General features: G+C 35.6%; 1 long non-coding RNA gene across 3 annotated transcripts in view; it reads right to left on the minus strand.

Moving 5' to 3' along the window:
- Window positions 1-18,641, minus strand: part of LOC102164639 (uncharacterized) — a 234,560-nt gene that overhangs the window by 192,243 nt on the left and 23,676 nt on the right. For 2 of the 3 annotated variants that reach the window (XR_014829092.1, XR_014829091.1), the window contains exon 2: window positions 4,130-4,230. The exons of the other annotated variant lie outside the window; for it this stretch is intronic. This is a non-coding gene — a long non-coding RNA (uncharacterized LOC102164639). The remainder of the gene's footprint in view (window positions 1-4,129; window positions 4,231-18,641) is intronic. 3 annotated transcript variants of the gene reach the window in all.

Consider the following 18,641-nt stretch of genomic DNA (forward strand, 5'->3'; position numbering starts at 1 on the left):
CTGTCTTTACTCCTGGTGAGAAAAGCTATTAAGATGAAGACTCCCAAAGTGAAGAGGACTAGTGAGAACCACATTCACTTCTCAGAGACTCACAGTGAATTTTATACCATAATAGTTTGTAAAAGATTAAGTATGATTAACCTCATGCAAACCAATATTTCCCAATACCCCAACATTTTCATGTGAGCTATATGAAAACTTCTGGGCATATACTATGGAAACTCTGTTGCAGAGATGATATAGTATTAGGAATCCTGAAGAATACCTGGCAGCACAGCGTCTCAACATGGATTCCCATCTCATTTGCATCGAGATAAAGAAAAATTTTCAGCATATAAATCTGAAAATCTTTCAGCATATAAATCTCACTAAGAATAATGTCTGACAATGTTAAGTTAATTTTAAGGGGAAGCTGCACTGATTTGCATCAGACTAGGATAAAAGAGGGGAGGAGGGCCTTCACACTGACATTCTTCTGTTTACCTATCTTTTCTGTAAAAGGGTTCTTTCTCAACAAAGAACCCAGAACATGGTGTTTAGGGTAGCTGTAGAACACCTTTTAGGATGGTTCTCTTATTGAACTTCGTTAGAGTTAAAAAAATTACAAAATCAGTCATATAATACTGTGTGGGACTCCAAGGGGCACCCAAGAAATAACACCCCCCTTCCACATCAGAGTTCTGAAAAACAATTAGAAAATAAAATAAAGGAGTGGCAGGTGAAACTCACTAATCAGCTCTTTTATGGATAGAGGCCAAATGGGAGGTGCTTGATTAGATTAACAGTCACTTGGACCTGCTGAATGAATCACTGATGTTGAATTACCCACCAGGGCCCAGCAGACTGGACTAGACTGATGGCGGAAAGGCAGCCACTGGTGGAGAAGAGAGTCTGTGTACTTGTGGGAAGACAGCAGTGGACCTGAAAATGCCTACTTTATTCCTCAAGTCAAGTGCCTCCATCTGGGGTAAAGTAAGCAAAGGGGTGGAAGGAGAGTCTTCTATGCAGAAGGGAAAATCAGGAATAGAGAACAAGAACTTCCTTCAAACATATTCTTTCTAGTAGTCAGATAAGTAAAATATAAAAAATAAAATAAAATAAACATTAAAAGGAAAAAAACAGCACTAAGATTTAAGTGCAGTGCTATATTCCTCCTAAAAGACAGAGGTGGTAGAGATTAGTTGTGGACAAGAAAATTATGTAAATGTGCTCATGGCTGGACAAGAGGGAAAAGGATAAAGATAGGATGAGATAAAAACTTTTGTGGAGACAGAAATTTAAAGGGATTTTTCTCTCTTCCTACCAAGTAGTACACTGAAACAGGAGCAATGGCATTTAAGTGATATGTTTTCCTAGGATTTATGTACCATTCTTTTTGTCTTGTTTCATTTTTATCATATTTACTCTGTTTTCAAGTCTTTCAAAGGGTCACTGGTGTGTGAATTAGTGGTTGTAAAAATCTGAATATTAAATGTGTTTCAGCTTACACTATTCAGTTTTCTAAAATTAACCAAAGTGTCACCTTAAATCGCAGTCAAATGAATGATTATAAAAAATGCATAAGATCGCAGATTTACAAACCCTTTCATTAATAGTAACCAATTTTCCTTCTCCATGTGCAGTGCATATTTCTTTAGTCTTACACATCTCTATATGCTTACTCAATAACTGTTTATAATGCCCCTAATTATAACATGCTCTGTGCTATAATCTCAGCTTCAAAATTAAGTATGACACAGTTTTTGTCTTCGAATAGTTTTGATTATCCTAGGAAAAGATGCAAATCACTGATTATCATTCAATATGAGTGATACTAAGATAGTAGTATGTCTAAGATATTATGGGGGAGAGACAGAACATACGCATTAGATCAAGACATTAAGAAAGAAAGCTGCCCAAGTGGTGCTTGTGATAAGGCTTCCCTTTGTGGATGTGGTTTTTCTAACGTTTATTTTTATATAATTTCAAGAAATTTTACTTTTAATCATTCAGTGGTAAATTGGAGACATTGTACCTCTCTACATTAATATCTTTCTGTGAATTTCATAAAAAACAGAGACAGCCTCTTCCATAACAACACTGCAATGATCAAAACCAGGAAACTGAACACTGAGAGAGCTATAGACTATTTTTTTTTTATATATTGAAACTTTATTATGGCTGAAAAATATTCCATTTTATGGATAGATCACATTTTGTTTATCCATTCATATGCTGATGGATTTTTGGGTTATTTGCATTTCAAGGCTACTATAAAAATGCTGCTTCTAACATTCAGGTACAACATACATTTTTAATTTTCTTGGGTATAGACCTAAAATGGAAATGCTGAATCATATGCTAACCCTTTAAGGAAGAACTCAACTGTTTTCTAAAGCAGATGCACTATTGCACATTGCTACTAGCAATGCCTGAGGATTTATACATCTGTGTATGAAGATTCTAGTTCCTCCACTACCTCACAAACACTGTTAGTACTTGCTTTTATTGTGACACAGCTATAGATAATCATCTAATCTATTATACATATTCAAATTATGCCAATTGTTCTAATAATTTTCTGTATTTATTCCTTTCCCAGTCCAAGATCCATTCTGGATCATCTGCAATTAGTTGCCGTATCTCTTGGGCTCCTTTTTCTCAGTCTCTATTGTGACCTTGATATTTCTGAGAGATACAACACAGTTATTTTGTAACTCAATTTGTGTATGTTTGATGCTCTGTATGATTAAATGTAGATCATGATTTGTAAGGATTACTAAAAGAGTAATGGGATGCCCTTCCCAGAAAGCCTGTGATGTCCACTTATTCCAATATTTGATCACTAGGTTAAGAGGCTTTTCATTAGGTCACTACACTGTGGAGCTATGTTTTTTTCCTTTTATAAGTAAGAAGTATTGACAATTTTGGCAGAGGAGACCTGGGTAGTTAAAATTTTGATTTTAAAAATATTTTTCCAGCTTTTTGTGTGTTTTAAAGCTGTGGAGAGTGCTAGGATGGTTTCGATATTTATACTGAGTCATCAGGGTAATCACTGATAAGGTGGTAATAAATTAGAAGAGCATACGTGTCCTTAATGTGGAAAACAATTTGAGTCAAAATTTTTTTTCCTGTATAAGTTAGACTATCTAACTTAAGATAAAATGGGGTAAATAATGGGGGTTTTATTATCTCCTGTAAGAAATCTAAAAGTACCCAAGGGCTGATCTAATAGCTCCAGTTTTTCATAAAAGAACAAAAGTCTCCATATTTTGGAACCATGATTCTCATATAGTTGCTTCACCTGAGTTTTGCTTCATTATGATCATGTGATGCCCCCCTTGACTCTAAACACCATGGTTTTGCTACTGAAGAAGGCCAAGTGACCGCTAAGCAGAGGAAACAGTAGTGTCTACAGGAGTTTGTCTAAAAGAGAGCAGAAGTATGGAAAGAAACTTTCCTTCTACATTCGTTTTTTTTTTGTCTTTTTGCTATTTCTTGGGCCACTCCCGTGGCATATGGAGGTTCCCAGGCTAGGGGTTGAATCGTAGCCATAGCCACCGGCCTACGCCAGAGCCACAGCAACGCGGGATCTGAGCCGCGTCTGCAACCTACACCACAGCTCACGGCAATGCCAGATCCTTAACCCACTGAGCAAGGGCAGGGATCGAACCCGCAATCTCATGGTTCCTAGTCGGATTTGTTAACCACTGCGCCACGACGGAAACTCCTGCTTCTACATTCTTCAAATAATACATTCGATATAAGGAAGTGTTTTTGCTTTGAGGTATCCACTTCATATTTTTATATGAAATTAATCATTATACCATAAAATAGTAATGGGGGTTCGCTTCTGCTTAATATGCTACAACTATATTTTGTCTAAATGCAAATGTTCTTTTCTGTTCCAAAACGGAAGATGAGAAGTTCTCTTATTTTTACTATTCTTCATAGATTCATACTAAGTTATCTTCTTGTTCCATTGCAATCCCATCTGGCTATGTTCTAAAAACTAAGTTGCCATTTTCACTTTCACTAATGCTTCTTATACAAAACAATAAGGAAAGTAGGGGAAAAAAGGAGATAACATGCATGAATTTTTTAGTCACTATGCTTTCTTTGATATTTACAGCTTCCTTCTTCCACTTACCAATTTTAAGTTACCTTTGTCTTTAGTCCAGATTTGGGATATAAAGGTTTCTGCTCATGACTCAAACCTCTGGTTCTCAGTGTTCTGTTCTAATGGCTCTACTGATAAAAAAAAAAAAAAAAATACTCATTACCAGTTTCTTAAAGTTTTTTTTTTTTTTTTTTGCTAGGGGTCCAGTCCGAGCTGCAGCCACCGGCCTACGCCAGAGCCACAGCAACAGGGGATCCGAGCTGAGTCTGCAACCTACACCACAGCTCACATCAACGCTGGATCCTTAACCCACTGAGCAAGGCCAGGGATCGAACCCACAACCTCATGGTTCATAGTCAGATTCATTAACCACTGCGCCACAACAGGAACTCCAAGTTTCTTAAAGATTTTAAGTTATCCGTGGTGTAGAATTCTCTCTTGTGTTATCTTACAAATGACACAAAGTCATATAGTGAACCACCATGTTACAATTGTAAGTAAAATAATTAGCAATTTAAACTTCCTCTGTAGAGCATTATATTGAAGGCAAATAAATGATACAGAACAGTACTTCAAAATTAATATTTCTATTAGGAATTTAAAAAGAGATGGAAAACTGCCCAAGGTGAGCCAATCAGATTTAGGGGGCCAGAAATTAGACACTAGGACTAAGAGATTCCAGTTTCAGTCTGGGTTGCTCTCTTGTACAGAGGAAACATAAAAGCTTAAAATGGTAGTGTGATATAATTTAGCACATACTGAATGCAAAGAAAATCTACAAAGAGAGAAAAAGAGAAAGACAGAGACAGAGAGTTAGAGAAAGAAGAGAGAGAACAGACAGAGAGCTCTCCCCTGGGTGTTTATATAGAAACTTGCATGTATATGCAGATATATTGTACCTGTCTTTAGTCTTTCCTAGGGAATCTTGGGTTAAATCTTTTCTTTATATTATAAAATCCCCATTAGGCTTATAAATAGTCCCTCATCTATACCCCCTTTAAAATATCTGCTCAATTTAACTCAGGTCACTATATTGCATTCAATGAGTTCTAACCCTAATGTGTTTTTCTAAATTATCTTAGCCTGGACAGTTGCCTTCTGCCTCTGCAGAGGGTGAAAGCATTCCTTTAGGATTTGGAAGGTATTATATATTCATCTTATTATATAAAATTATTTTGTCCACCTGATTTTGATAAATTCCCCTCAGCTCTTCAAGATAAAAGTTTTGCAAATCAGTTTCTCATGCTAAAATAAAAATAGTATTTACTCAAATAACAACAACAACAACAAAAAGATGGGAAAATCATTTACTTAATAAGTCCTATGAAGGGCCTACAATCTGTAAAATGTCATAAATATCTGTGGAATATAAAATTTTATGAAATTAAAAAAAATATTAGGTCTAATCCACAAGGGGTCTATTCCACATGCAGCTGATTGACAGGTAACTGAATTTCAATATGTCAAATACTTTTACTTAAAAAATAAAACAGGGAGCCTAGAAGCATCACTTTAGAGAAGCTAGGTAGAATTTAACTACATGTAAAACACTTTCAAAATTCAAGTCAGATGGGATAGCTCAGAAGTTTTGTTATTTATTTTGGTGTTTAAAGGTTCCAGCAAGTATGTCTAAATGCAAATAGGGAAAATTAAAATATTTATTATTTTTTCCAGTGAAGCTTTGGGTGCCCCCATTGCTTTGTTCCAGGTGGCTTTTTTGAAACATCTCTCTCACATTCATCATATATTAGAAAACACATGGCAAAAACTAAGTTTTTTGATTTGGGAACTAGCAATAATTTCTCAATGGGAGACCAAATCAAGAAAAGTACTTCTCAAAGGAAGTCTCTTTCTTGTAATATCATAACCATTTGCGGTCACCAAATGGACTTTTTTAATTAAATTATTTGTGACACTGTTGTCCGGGCTCTTGACCTACCAAGAGAATTGTACTAGTTATTTTTTAAAATGGGTATTTCATTGATTTAACATATGTTGGACATTCACGCTTGTATTTATTTTACTTAATTACAATCCCTTTGAACTTTTGCCCTGAGGTAGCTTTAATGTGAAGGCCAATATTTGAAATTTTTAATGAAATAAATAAATTTTCTTAGTAACATATTTTCCTGGAAGAATAAACTTATTTCTCAAAATAACTCACTTAATCATAGGTAATGCCTTTTAGTTAGATATAATCAGCAATAATTTAAAATAATTTAATGCATGAAACAAGCCCATATGTACAGATAAATACATTTAATATATACAGACATATACACACATTAGTGTGTCTATTATGAAATAGGAATTGGAAATATAACAGTGAACAGTTAGTTGTGGTTTTACTCTAATCAACCTTATAGTGAAAATGTACAGAAAAGTTTTCAATAAGCAATGTGCACTGCAAAAATAATAGGGAAAAAAGGTGGGAAAGGGATACATGCTTATTCAGATACAAGTCCTTTTCTGATGTAGCTCTTCCTTTCTTTTCCCTCTAGTCACATATGTGTCCACTCATGGTTCTTAGAAATACACTGTCCTCCTTTTCTAACTATATTCAACAATTGCATCAATAATATTTAGTTATTTCGAATCTCCATTCAGACTATTTCTTATACTTAGAAAGTCCATCTCTCCTAATCCCATTCATCATGTAAGACTCAGGTATACTTCTACTTCTGGTTGTGAGAATGGCGCTGGACTTTTCCCCCAACCAAAAATATACAAGGCAGCTGTTTTTAGACATGGAGCAACAGGCAGAACCTATCCTAACGAGAAGAGAAATACATGGCTCCAGATTTGTCTTTGGAGGCATTTTACCACCTTCACAAAGAGAGAAGGAGCTGAGATGAGGAAGAGGGAGTCGAGTTCAAGGCTGCTGCAGTGAAGGGGTTAGCAATTTGGGGGTAGGATTCCTGGGAAAAGAGGCAAGAAGAAAATGACCTCAGATGGAAAGTTATAGCCACATGAATGAGGAACATCAATCAAAAATAACAAATACAGTAAAGCATTGCTTAACATCTGATCTATTCTATATTTACTTCTCTTATTTACTTTCTACCTTTACAATGCACATAAGCTCTCTGAAGGCATGGGCTTTTGTTCTTTGCCGTCATGCTATATCCTTAGCATACGTTTCTTCCACTATTCAAAAGTAGAGCACTCTTATGAAATCTTTCCTAAGCCAAAATGAAGTAAAGCAAAGAAGCAGTCACCTTAGGACATATCTTGCTAACAGATGCAAAAAATACATTGAGATAAAGAACAGAAATTCATAGAAATCAAAGCCATGGCACCTGATGCTGAGATGGAGTGTATAGTTTGAAGGAAGGCATTTGGTGATGTCATTTTTGATGCTTGAAACATGTCCCGCTTCTATGAATGCCTTGTGCCAAAACAAGCATTGAACTCTATTTTCACTTTTAACCTTTTTTTTTTTTTAAGCAAAAATTGTCTTTAGATTTCTTTCAGTTAGCTCAGACAGGTACTAATGTAGGTCTTACGTAAAAATGAAGTGGCATATTGAACTTTTAAAAAGCAGGGGATGCCTTTATAAGAATGTCTGATATATAGTATGTGCTCAATTAATATTTATTAAATGACTAAGTGAATCTCATCTAACTGGAGTTCTCAGGATAGGGCAAGCAAAAGGAAAATTAAAACTATGACTCCAACTCGGTCTCTCTATAATTGTATCAGGCCATTTCTTGTATGTGTATTGCTTTGTTCTCAAACAGGCCGAAACATAATCGTCAATAACCTCCAGGATAGCCTAACTCCTTGTCTTGTGTAGCAGAATAGAAAAAAAGCCACTTTTCCATTTTCGGAGGAAAAAAAATTAAAAAAACCTCTCTCCCATTGTGTTTGACTCATTATGTCAAGGATCAACCCATGGAGTAAAAATAACCATGGCTGGAATGCCATACACTGATTGGATTAAGTTTGAGTTTCTGAATTATTCACTGGTTTAAGTGTGCAAGCTAAATTGGATAATTGATTTAGATTGATAAGGATTAACATCTGGTCATAGGATCAGTCATACAGGTCATACGGCGAAAGATCGAAAGATCGGAAACCTGAAAAATATCAAGTTCTTTAATAAGATATAAGGAGACAATGAATGTCATGTAGACAACCAATACTGTCTCTTATATGTAGATACATGTTTTTATACTACCCCTCATTTTCAAAGATTTATTCTTAGCAGTGCCACAAATATTAAAATATTCTAAAATAATAACTTCTTTATTGTATCAGAAGGTAGCTGTTTAAAAAGAAAAATGCCTGAATATACTTTGGAAAACTTTTATTGACCAAGAACCTACAAGGCAGTAAGTACTGGAAAATGTAAACTAGATCTGTGCTTATTTTTGTTCAACATTGTATCCATTGTCCTAAGCACAGTGCTTGGCATGAGAAAGCCTTTGTTCAATGAGTATTTGATGAATGAATGAGTCCAGGTATTTACTCTGTCTACAGAAAACCATGAAAGCTGTAGAAATGCATCTTCATACCAGGTAAGATTGTTTCTAAATTATTCTAGTTATACATATGAGTTAAGGTTCATCGGAGTGGTTCTAGAGAAAACAACAGAAGTCTAGAGGATTAAAATCTACTATCTAGCAACATGGCCGTTTAGTCCTTCTATCTGTTATTTGCCTTATTTTCCCCTCTTTTTCTGCTTTCTCTTGGGTTAATTGCACATTTTGCATCAATCCATTTTATCTCCACTGTTAACATACTATTATTTTTTTCATATTTTAATGGCTGATTTATTGTTTAGATATACATCTTTGGTTAATCAGACTCATTTCAAGTACCATTTATACACTATTTCACAGTAGTATAAGGCCATTATAACTGCATATTCCAGTTCCTTTCCCCCACAACTTTGTGTTATTGCTGCCATACATTTTATTGTATACTTGCTGTAAATACATAATACATTGCTACTATTTTTCTTTTGACCATTATCTTTTAAGCTCTTAAGAGCAATTTAATAATTATTGTACTTTCATTTATTCCATTTCCAGTGCTCTTTGCTTCTTGATAAAGAATTCAAATTTCAATTTGCTATCATATTCCTGCTGTCCGATAAATTTGTTTTAACGATTCTTGAAGTATAAGCTGCTTTCTATTGGTCTTAGGAAGCCCTTATTTATGCTTCTTTTTTGAATGATGCTATTTTCTGGGTAAAGAATATAGGATAGTACATTCCTTGGAAGGATAGTGGTTTTTTTCCTTCACGGTTTCTGATGAGAAATTAGCTATAACATATTTGTTTCTCTGATTGTGATTCACCTGCTTTCAAGATTTCTACTATCTTTGTTTTCAGCATTTTTAATATGATATGCCTAGCTGTGTTCACCCACCTCCCTATCCTGCCATCCTGTGGAGGGATTATTTATCCGGTTCGGTGTCGTCCAGTTTCCTGGATCTGTGCTCTTCCTGGATCACAGCATCAAAATGGCTATGATTAATTGCAGAAAATTCTTGGCTATTTCTTCTGTCCCATTCTGTCCTGATTCTCCTTCTAGGTTCCAGTTAGACAACTGTTAGATTTTTTTTTGATATTGTCTCACAGTAGTTGGATGTTTTGTTCTATGTTATTTTTGTTTTTCCCACTTTCTTTTCTCTTTGTGTTCCACTTTGGGCGATTTCTATTGCCCTTTGCTCAAGTTCACTCATTTCCCCACTCAGCCAAAGGCACCTTTTATCTGTACTGCTATGCTACTCATTGCTAGCATTTCCATTTGATTTTTCCTCATGGTTTTCTTCTCTCTGGTGAAACTAGCCATCTAACTTTTCATGTTGTGCAATTTTTTTCATTAGTTTGTGAAACATATTAATCATAGTAATTTCAGATTCCCTGTCTAGATAGTTTCAACATCTGTGCTGAGTCTGATGGTTTTACTAACTGTGTTTTCTCTTGCAGAGTATGTGTTGCCTTTTCATATTCTTCATACTTTTTTTTTTTGTAGAAAGCCAAATACTTTGTGTAGGAAAATAGAGATTCGGATAAGTCATTATTTTAAAAATTTTTTATGGCCATACCCATGGAATTTCCTGGGCCAGAGACTGAACCCAAGCCGACCTATGCCACAGCTGCAGCAACGCCAGATCCTGTAAACCACCGTGCTGGCCAGGGATCAGGCCTGCACCTCTGTATCAACCTGAGCAGCTACAGTCAGATTTTTCAACCCAGCTACACCATAGCAGGAATTCCCAGGTACGTAGTTTTTATGCTTGTAATAGGAAGAACTTTCCATCCGTTCAATTATTTATTTATTTTATTTTTTTGTCTTTTTGCTATTTCTTTGGGCCACTCCCGCAGCATACGGAGGTTCCCAGGCTAGGGGTCGAATCGGAACTGTAGCCGCCAGCCTAGGCCAGAGCCACAGCAATGCGGGATCCCAGCCGTGTTTGCAACCTACACCACAGCTCACTGCAACGCCGCCGGATCGTTAACCCACTGAGCAAGGGCAGGAAATGAACCCGCAACCTCATGGTTCCTAGTTGGATTCGTTAACCACTGCGCCACAACGGGAACTCCGCACCCGTTCAATTTTTAGTGTGAAGTTTTGTGTTAGCCAGGAGTTAGATAGGTTTTTTATTTATTTATTTTTTATTGTTACTTCCCCAATACAATTTTTTTTTCTGCTGTACAGTATGGAGACGCAGTTACACATACATGTATACATTCTTTTATCTCAAATTATCATGCTCCCATCATAAGTGACTAGACATAGTTTTGAACTTGCTGTTGCTATGTTCGCCTTTAGTGGAAAATAGTTTTCAAATAGTTATCGATACCTGTGTTTAAAGTACAGGCTGGCTTCCCAACGTTTTTTCCTCCATTTCTATTCCACCTTTGCGGTCCAATCTTCCCTTTTAGTGTGTTTCACAGGAGGTCTGTCTCTTGAAGTTTACCCCGCAATCCTGGCCCTGTGGCAGAAAGTGAAGGAGAGAAGCATCCCTGGGTCTCCTGGATGTGGCTTTCATGTTCCTGCTCCTTCCCCCAGTTAGAGTTTTTATTAAAAATATGTCCTCACCACTTCTCTAGGGCCGGAGGGTTGTTTCTTATTTCTTCTGCCAGGTGCAATGGGTTTTCATCAGTGCCAGAAGAAATACATTTTTTTTATTGTCCTTCTCTCTTTACATTAAGGTTTTTTGTTTCTTAAAGGAGACAGTGGAGAAAACTGAGATTGGGGCAGGGGTGCTGAGGGACAGTTTCATGTCTCATTTTCAATGTCTACTTTCTTTCTTTCTCCTACACAAAAGAAGCTGTCTCTGGGACTTTCGCATTCTTTCCATTTATCACCTGGTGGGTTTCATGGGTAAAACGACTGCTGGAGTGCAAGTTCCCCTCCCCAATACCTGGGTCCCCCTCCAATTTCACCCTTCACCTTCCACCAGTCTGCACTCTACCTTCAACTTGAGAGTTATCCTAGTGAGTTCCTGGTAGTGTCTGGTGACCCCTGCCTTAGGAAACAAGTGTTTGTATTCTATCTCTTTCTATAGCCAACTGCCTCTCCCCAGCTTTCTAGATGACTTCCTGTCTTATGTACTTAGCTCTCTGACAGGTTTGAGAAAAACTGTGAATTTTCAATTTGTCCAGCTTTTTTACTTCTGCAGTTGCTGGAGCAGAATTCCTAGCTTTCTACATCCTGTAGCAGAAACCATACCTCAATAAGACCAAAGAAAAAAAGAATTACAAATTGTTCTCTAATTTTTTTTCCTTCACAATGCTGTATATATCACCTAGACTGTAATTTCTATAAACATATTTCTGTTTGAATAAGTGCTGTTCATGGTTTATGGTTTTGATTGATTGTTGGGTAAGAGCTCTTCTGAAAAAAATTAAACTCAATAGGCACTGTTGCCGAGTTTGCCATTTTAAACAATAGCAAATGGCACAGTTTTTAACTTTTTAAATGTGGTAGCTGTTTAGGGTCTACCTGGGTCTTTAGAAATATACTACTAACTTTGGTTTTCTGCTTGACCAAATCAAATGGAATCTGAGACCAGGGACACATTATCAGTGTGAAGACTACAGTAGGTTGAGTTGGCAAGAGATTACAGTATTTTAATGAGTGGACAGAAGCTGAGTTGGTAGTACACAGAGAAGACAGAAACAATTTAAGGCACAGTATATAGGTGGTGGCTCTGATTATTTCTGGAGACAATTTATTTCTTTTTATGCATAACTTAATTCCTCCTATTGGCCTTAGATGTGGTTTTCTATTAGCCAACACTGGAGAGCTGATGTATCTAAGAAGAAAATGTGATCCTTGAATACCTAGAAAAATATTTAATGATGCTAAGGCAAGAAAGAAAGGAGGGAGGGAGGAAAGAAGGAAGGAAAGAAAGAGAAAAAGGTACAACTTTTCTTAGGCTCAGGTCTCTGCAAACAATTATGGATCAGATATGCGTTCCTTAAACATGTGGTCCAACCAACCTGAGATTCAGACTTTACACATAGAAATTACTATGCTGTTTGTGTATAAAAAATTACTGCAAACAATGTTATGTCTTTAGAAAAAAGAAAGAAGATTTCAACAGCAACTTAAAGTTATTCTTCTTGAGTCTAGTTTAAGAGAAGAACACATAAGGAGAAAAATAAATAAAAAGGAGGTTTTAAAATATTACTCTGGTATTCCGTCTTTCCTTCAACATTAATAGCCATAACTTTGTGTTTGCAGGCACACAAAGATAGACTGTCATTCGAACTTGCATTAAAGGCTAAACTTGATTATCAAAATTTAGCTAAAGGTAATCAGATGTACTAGAATATTTCTGATTTGGTCAAGAGGTTCTTAGTATATTGCAACAAAACTTAACAGAGATTATGACTTAGAGATAGTATTTAATTTCAAGTGATTAAAAAGCATTTACCCTTAAAATTCACAGGAACTGTAAAGATCATCAATTCTAATCCCAAACAAATTAGGTCCACAAATCAACCTCACTGAAAATACATGAAAGTATTTAAAAATTGATGAAATTTTGGCCTTATCTCTGAGATAGGAATCAGTATGTATTTTGTGATTGCCTAGAAGGTAACCCACAGTTTTGTGTCTTAACCAGAATTTAGAACAACTATGTATAGTTCAACCTATATTTTAATTCTTTAATTATGACTCATGATCTTACATTACTAAGCTTTAATGATGTAAGTTAGTTATATTTTGGTACAAATAACATTGAAAGTTAGGAAAAAAAAAAAAATACCGAACATTTCTGTCTTCTCACTATACAGTTCGGTGAGCTAATTTGCAAGATCACCATCTAGTGGCAAATTTGTCTCATTGCAAGCACACAGTCCCTAGAGCCCAAGAAGGATTTCTAAAGATATGTAGCCTGGCAAATCCATCTGAGATACAAGATGGGCAGTGTAATTTTAACCATATCAGGCAGCATTGCACAAGTGGAAATATTCCTCCTAGAATTATAAATCATGAGCTAATAGCTGGGAAATGAGTAGAAGACACATGCTACATGATTAAGTAGTTAAATGACAGGAAACTGAACAGATTGTGTGTTTCATTTTTGTTTAATTCCACCCCATTGATGTTGACAAAGCATCACAGTCCTACTTTTATGAAGATAAATTTCAGGAAACAACCATAATGAAACAGGAATGAATGCTAGGAATAAAGGTGTTTATTTTTTTCCCCCTTTTAGTAGGCTTTAGAAATTCTGCTTACCTCCTATAGAACAGAGGTGGAAGCAGACCCCCCATAGTATACTCTATACCTACTCTTTCTCTTATATTCCTTAAAACCATCTTGGCACCTTCATGAGTATCATAAACTTATTCTATGAAAGTTTGCACTCCCATCCCTGCAAAGCCAGCTGCTTCCTTTAGCTAAATTTGGGGATGCTCCTTTTGGACTTGGAGCCAATTGTTTTATAGCTGGAACCAGCAGTCACCTATGTGACAGGCTGAGTTTAGAGAAAGTAAGGATATTACTCCTTGGCCAAAATGGATTCTTGCATTAAGATTCTATTGCACTTAAAGTTCAGACAAATTAATGCTTCTTGCTTTCTAGGAGTTCCATATTTCTGACTTAATCTAAGAGGTCATCAGTTATAAGTTATAGCATTATTTTGTACAACGAAGGAAGAAAAATATTGCCAATTTAATTACAACAGGTCATAGATTGTAAGATGTATCTTAATTTCAAATGTAGCTAAATTATGTTTAAAAATATGTTTGTAGCCTTGAAATATGGTAAATACAAATTCTACTAATGAGAGAGAGAACTGGGAATAAAGGCTATAATAATATTAATTCAACATTTTAAGTATTGATGTCATCCAGTTTAAGCAGCACCCTAAGGAAATGGAACACAGGATAGTCATGTTTTGATAGAAGAAGAGGAAGAGAAAGATAAACTACAACTGCTTCACAAGGTTGACTAAGTCCAGCTTTATTTAGTCCATACAACATCCTTTGAACAACTCCTTTTAGCAATGTTTATTTAAAGAGGTCACTATTTGAAGTTAGCATGCTGAATTCCATAGCTGCTGACCCTCTGGAAAAATAGCTGACTCTGAGAAAGGTTAGGAAAGGTGGGAATAGTCTATGAATAAAACCTTTTCAAGCTAGAAAGAGGTCAAAGTACAGCATGATCAAAGACATAGATGAAATGCAGAAGAATGCAGATAAAGGTAAAATAAAGAGTACCCGGAGACACCAATAAAAAGAGAAATGCTTTCTTAAGTGGCTAGGTGTGGCTGCAAGACCAGGAAAGAGCTCTCAGACACAGTGTGGAAGGACTTTACTCATTCCAGCCTGTACACAGCAGCAGTAAAGAAAACAAATAGAATAAAGCAGTTGCTGAGTTTCAATTCTAAAACAGTCCGACCTACACTGGATGTCAGATCTTATAGTTATGGGGACAGACTCCTTTTTCTCCTTGAGCTGCATATTAGGTTTTACAGTAATATAACTTTCTTTTTAACTCAGAGAGTAAAACAAAAGTAACCTAGAAATTCTCCCCTCCCTCAAAAGCAAAGAAATATCTGATGTTGGGAACAAAATAGGATGTTACTGAGGATGTGTTTCAAGAAAATAGCCATGCCAAATTCTGGGAGAATAACACAGTATCTACATGAGATCCTTTGAAAGATTAGGATTTTTTTTTTTCTTCAGGGGTATGAAATTTATCATCAAAGAATATTTTCTTTGAGTTTGTGTGTGTGTGTGTGTGCATGTGTGTGTAATTTCAAAATTCCAACAAGGTTTAAATATCCTGGACACATAGTGTTACCATATTATGCCATATTCTTTAGTAGTTTTGTTTCATTTTTTAGGTGACTTGAAAATCATGTAGCATAACCACAAGTTATATGGCTGACCCTGGTTGGTAAGAGCTGTGGAGAGAGAGAGGGAGACCTTGGTGAAATGAAATTTTAGAACTTAAAATATGTTAGATGTTCTGTTAAATACTTTAATACAGTCCTTTAATTCTTATAAGACTACTATTAAGTAGTTATCATCATTATCCTCATTTTACATAAGGAGAAAAATGAGTCTCAACAATGTAAAATAATTGGCTTAGACAACATAGCCAGTCAGTGGAAAAACTGGGTCCACTCAGGTCAGCTCCCCTCAAATTTCTATGAAACTGCATAAAGGTATGTGGGAAGAGAGAAATATTGAACCAATAGTTAGAAAGACACCAAATCAACCTTATGGACATCAGAATATTTTCCAAGAGTAGCCCATTTGTAATACTTGTTGGTTTTTTAAAATGATGAAAAATAAAAAATCAGATTTTTCCAGATTAAGCTTGTATTCATTGAATATTTATGGTGATGTAGATTAAACCATAGTTCATCTTATTTTGATTATTCATCAAAATAATCATGTAATATAGATATTTTAATAATCCTCATATAGTTGGTAATATAGTTGGTACACAGTATAGTTGGTACACAGTATAGTTGGTACACAGTATAGTTGGTACACAGTATAGTTGGTACACAATATAGTTGGTACACAATATAGTTGGTACATATAGTTGGTACACAATATAGTTGGTACACAATATAGTTGGTACACAGTATAGTTGGTACACAGTATAGTTGGTACACAGTATAGTTGGTACACAGTATAGTTGCTACACAGTATAGTTGGTACACAGTATAGTTGGTACACAGTATCGTTGGTACACAGTATAGTTGGTACACAGTATCGTTGGTACACAGTATAGTTGGTACACAGTATCGTTGGTACACAGTATAGTTGGTACACAGTATAGTTGGTACACAATATAGTTGGTACATATAGTTGGTACACAGTATAGTTGGTACACAATATAGTTGGTACACAGTATAGTTGGTAATATAGTTGGTACACAATATAGTTGGTACACAATATAGTTGGTACACAATATAGTTGGTACACAGTATAGTTGGTACACAGTATAGTTGGTACACAGTATAGTTGGTACACAATATAGTTGGTACACAGTATAGTTGGTACACAGTATAGTTGGTACACAATATAGTTGGTACACAATATAGTTGGTACACAATATAGTTGGTACACAATATAGTTGGTACACAGTATAGTTGGTACACAATATAGTTGGTACACAATATAGTTGGTACACAATATAGTTGGTACACAATATAGTTGGTACACAATATAGTTGGTACATATAGTTGGTACACAGTATAGTTGGTACACAATATAGTTGGTACACAATATAGTTGGTACACAATATAGTTGGTACACAATATAGTTGGTACATATAGTTGGTACACAATATAGTTGGTACACAGTATAGTTGGTACACAGTATAGTTGGTACACAGTATAGTTGGTACACAGTATAGTTGGTACACAATATAGTTGGTACACAGTATAGTTGGTAATATAGTTGGTACACAGTATAGTTGGTACACAGTATAGTTGGTACACAATATAGTTGGTACACAGTATAGTTGGTACACAGTATAGTTGGTACACAGTATAGTTGGTACACAGTATAGTTGGTACACAATATAGTTGGTACACAATATAGTTGGTACACAGTATAGTTGGTACACAATATAGTTGGTACACAATATAGTTGGTACACAATATAGTTGGTACACAATATAGTTGGTACACAGTATAGTTGGTACACAATATAGTTGGTACACAATATAGTTGGTACATATAGTTGGTACACAATATAGTTGGTACACAATATAGTTGGTACACAATATAGTTGGTACACAATATAGTTGGTACATATAGTTGGTACACAATTTAGTTGGTACACAATATAGTTGGTACACAATATAGTTGGTACACAATATAGTTGGTACACAATATAGTTGGTACATATAGTTGGTACACAATATAGTTGGTACACAATATAGTTGGTACACAATATAGTTGGTACACAATATAGTTGGTACACAATAGAACCAAGGACTTTTACCACTTCTGATTTCAGGTTCTCGACTTCTTTCAAAAAGCATAACACCTTGAGTATATGTTTCCCTTAGAAATTATTTAGGATCTCATGAGCTCTTTCAGTATAATTGCTTTTAATAATAAACAGGCAAGAACACCCATCCCTCCACCCCTACCCTGCTCTACAATGTCATACATGGCATGGTTTTTTTAACCAAAATTTGTTTCTGACTATAATTTTAAAAATTCAAATCCCTATGGAGTAAGATTATTTTCACCTAGATTTAACCCAAGGTTGATGGCCAGCAATCGCTGCATTACCATCAATACCACTGTTCTTAACAAGATGAAGTTTTCTTTTGTAGAATAAGATATGTCAGACAGTTATAGAGAATTATTCACATCTCCAAGAAACATAAATTGAGAAAATAAAGTCAGAGTTTGCCAACTAGCAAATTTCTTCATGCATTCACAGATATTTATTAACATCCTACCTGCCGCATACTACTATTCTCGGTTCTGCAAATACAGCAATAAATAAAATGCTGAAAATGGCGACCCCCAGATAGTTTATATCAAGTGGAGACAGATAATAATGATATAACAAATAAAAATGTACTTCATGCTACCTAGTGATAAATACTGGAGTGGGAGGAGGGGGGTAGTGGGCAAATTATTTTTTTAATAAAAGGACAAATAGTAAATAGTTTAGGCTTTGTAGGCCAGACAGTTCCTGTCATAACTACTTAACTACGCAACTATAGCAAGAAAGCAACTAGAGATGATATATAAATAAATGGGGGTGGCTGTGTTCTGAGGTAACTGTATAAAATAATGGGGCTGGCCACGTGGCTATCTGAAGGAAAAGCTATTCAGACAGAAGCAACAGGAAGTGCAAAGCACTGAGACAGCAGTTTGCATGGCCTGTTCAAAGGTCAATGAATAGGCCAATGTTGTTTGCAGGTTAGAGTGAGCTGGACAGAGCAAGCATATAACAGGAGATATAGTCAGATATGTATGGTCTTATAGAGCAGAGTAAGAATGTTAGATTTTATTCTATGTAAAATATAAAGCCTCAGAAAGATTTTGAAAAGAGGAGTGGCATAGTATATCTTATGTTTAA

This window comes from Sus scrofa, chromosome 15 (assembly GCF_054392235.1).
Source record: "Sus scrofa isolate SSC_HxYL_T2T_F1_AM1 chromosome 15, Sscrofa_HxYL_maternal_Yorkshire_Landrace_v2.0, whole genome shotgun sequence".
NCBI lineage: Eukaryota > Metazoa > Chordata > Mammalia > Artiodactyla > Suidae > Sus > Sus scrofa.